The sequence below is a fragment of the Aplysia californica genome, unplaced genomic scaffold, assembly GCF_000002075.1.
Source record: "Aplysia californica isolate F4 #8 unplaced genomic scaffold, AplCal3.0 scaffold02167, whole genome shotgun sequence".
Classification (NCBI taxonomy): domain Eukaryota; kingdom Metazoa; phylum Mollusca; class Gastropoda; order Aplysiida; family Aplysiidae; genus Aplysia; species Aplysia californica.
In genome coordinates, this window is record NW_004799437.1 from 8,973 (window position 1) to 12,300 (window position 3,328).

Here is a 3,328-nt window from a genome sequence, read left to right on the forward strand (position 1 = left end):
AGACATACCGGTTCTTACCACAGAGGTCTAGATCTAGGCCTATCAGTATTATTAGCTAAAATCAACTTCTTTTTTTCGGTATATCGAAGGCTGAGCTCTGATCCTGGGCACCCCCGCCTCATTAGTATTAAGGTGTCAAAACTACTAAGATTTGCGATGGGTGCCGAGAGTGCTTCCCTTGCGAAACCCGTAGCCTCCATCCCGAAATTCTGTACTAGAGTAGGCCTACTTACGTCATCGTCATCATCTGTGCAGCAACATGTGTTTAAAAAAACGTTGAAGAGAGAGAGAGAGAGAGAGAGAGAGAGAGAGAGAGAGAGAGAGAGAGAGAGAGAGAGAGAGAGAGAGAGAGTGTGTGTGTGTGTGTGTGTGTGAAAATAACGGCTGTCATAATAAAGATTTTAAAAAAAAGTGAAGTTGTGCTCTGGTTTTGGCATTTGACAATCGAACGGTTAAAAAAAGTTAGGTGTAAAAGCAATATATTAGAAGGCTTGGTGATAATTGTATCGACAGGACAGAAGTACCAGGATTTGCTTAGCCTACTGTCAGAGATGAGATGACAAATTGAATAATATATGTGAGGCAGCGTGGTGGAATCAGGCTCGCGTCAATTTTTGGGCATGTAGAGTTATTGGTATCATCCTAAACCTTGTTCACTTGTCTTTATTTCGATGAAAAAAATATCCATTTATCTTAGATACAAGTCGAGATATTTGCGAAAGAAGGAGGTGGGGGTCACTTGTTTTCAGAAGTAAAATTAGTGAGAAAATGGTCGCTAAAGAGTAGTTATTTCCTTGGCTTAAGAGTCCGTGGTAACTGAAAATTTACATTTTTTTGTACTCAACAATGGCAGCTGAGTTATATGTGGGAAAGACTTTCCAAAGTTTTAGAGACCTGAGCGAAACAATTTCAAAATTTTGCCACTTTTCACGCGAACCATTTGTAATCGCAGATTGCAGAGATATCGGTGCAGAAAACTTCAAACTATGAGGAGAAAAGAGACCGAATTCGGTCGACTAGCCTGGCACTAGCCACCCGACATCGGGCGAGTAGCCCCGGCCTTTTGTTTTACGTAAGGTCCAATCTTATCAAGTCCAAAATCGATTTATAAAGGGGCCCATACACGTTCAAAAAAGAGTCAACATTTTGCACCAAATTTTGATACAAAATTTTGATGCACAATTTCCCACACACATTTCAGTATTTTTTCCATCAAAATTCAGTATTGTCGAAATCTTCGACATGTAAAGACAAGGAAATCGAAAGATGCTGTGGGGAAGGGATTTTTTGTATGTGTGTGTGTGGGGGGGGGGGGGGGGGTAGGTGGGCTGCTATGAAATTATGGGGGGGGGGGGGTCCTTTTTCTGCGGCCTCTTCGTAACATAACAAACATTCTGATTAAAGTGGGAAAACTAGAAAACTCGGTTTGATTTGTGATACAAGAAATAGCGGTAGCAAAAGAGAAAAAGAGGGAAATGAATGAGAGAGAGAGTGAGGGAGAGGAGGCGATTGAGCGGGACGAGAGGTGAGCGGGAGAAGAGAACAAAAGAGGTTGAGGAAAGAGTGAAGAAAGAGAGAAAGAGATGGAGAAAGGAGTAGTGGGCTGACTTAGGCCAGCAGTCCCATTACCCACTGCAAATTTTAGTAGGAAGGAACCACTTGGCATGTAAGTACCTGACACCATATCATTGGAAAATAGAAACGGACACAAGGTCCAAATGCATATTCAGACCCTCATTTGCATAAATTAAAAATGGCCGCCACTGAATGAAAATGATAACTGGATATAACTTTTGACAGACAAATGGTAGAACATTAATTTTGGTGTTGTTTCATATAAATATATGGCTGGCAAACTCAAAGACACCATCAAAGTTATAATAAAAGGTCAAATTCATTCTTAACCTGCATAAATGAAAAATGGCTGCCACTGAAGTATAATGAAAATACGAACCGAATATAAATTTTGACAGAAGAATGATAAAAATATCAATGTGTTGTTTTGTTTCTTAGTAAGTTCAGGCTAACAAACTCAGTGACACTCTAAGAATTATCATAAAAGGTCAAATTGATTCTTAATTTGCATACATTAAAAATGGCCGCCTTGAAAAATAATAAAAAAAATGACGCACAATCATAATTTTGGGAAGATGCTAGGACTACACACGTCGTTTTGTTTTTGTAATTTAAAATCCCTTTAGCAGGCCAGGTTCACCCATATTTTGCCTATTCTTTTAATAACCAATGCGTTATGTTTACTGATATGTACACATTATTTTCCTTGATTGAAACAAGCTCCCCTGCATGCACAGAGAGTACTTCATTTCACGACAGCCAACATTGGCATGGAGGCTTGCACACTTTCTTGCACTGACATGTCACGAGGCATTTGTGGTTCTTTGTAATAGGGGCAAGTGTTGTCCATCGAGGTAACCACTTGTCATTTGTCATGACCCATCCCCATTCATATGGGTAGGCCAGGTTGGAGAACAAATGAGGGCTTTGTCCCAGATGTGGCCTGCCTGATATGCTGCGTGTAATGTGTGCTGTGGCAATGCATCCTTTGTAGGTGGCAATTTCTCAAAATGCCTGTCTTTGTAGTACGTGTAGAACAATTCCATGCGTGCTGCATGTGATGTCCAAGGACCTGTCGTAAAGGCGAACGATGAATGCCTCTACATAGGACATGGCATCATCATCGATTCTACTAGAGAATGTTGACAGGCGCTAAAGTGCTGCAGTGAGCTCTGGGAATTCCTGCCAAACAGCCCATTCTGTTCTCTTGCCTTTTTCTTAAAATGCTGAGGTGGTGTCAGCCGGTCAGAGAATGAAATGCTAGAAGAGCTCGAGACTTGGATGGTCCCAACTGCATAGCAATCTGGTGAACTGGGATATATGTCTGTATGATTTGCCGTATCCAAAGGCTATCCAGAGCTCATCAAGGTTGAGATCTTGGAAACAGGACACAGCTATTATCACCACATCACTGTCACTAGCACGAATGGTGATGTGTTTAAATCCTTCATGTGTCGCATCTGCAACATGGAAAAAATCCTTGAATCAGCTTCCTCGTGAATACAAGATGATAAAGCGCGAGTATTTGAGCGAACAGTTGAAGTGAGAACATTCTCTCCGAAGGTTGTAACAACTTGCTTGCCCTCTGTGCACATCTCTTACATGTTCTTTGCCAACAGAGAAAACAGTTCTGTTTTGTTCTCATCGACCCGTAAAAATCCTTGCCAGTTACTCGCTACTTTGGTTGATGATGTCACTTGACACCGCATGCCACTGCCTCTGGTTTCCCGAGTGCTGGATTTGAGACTATCGT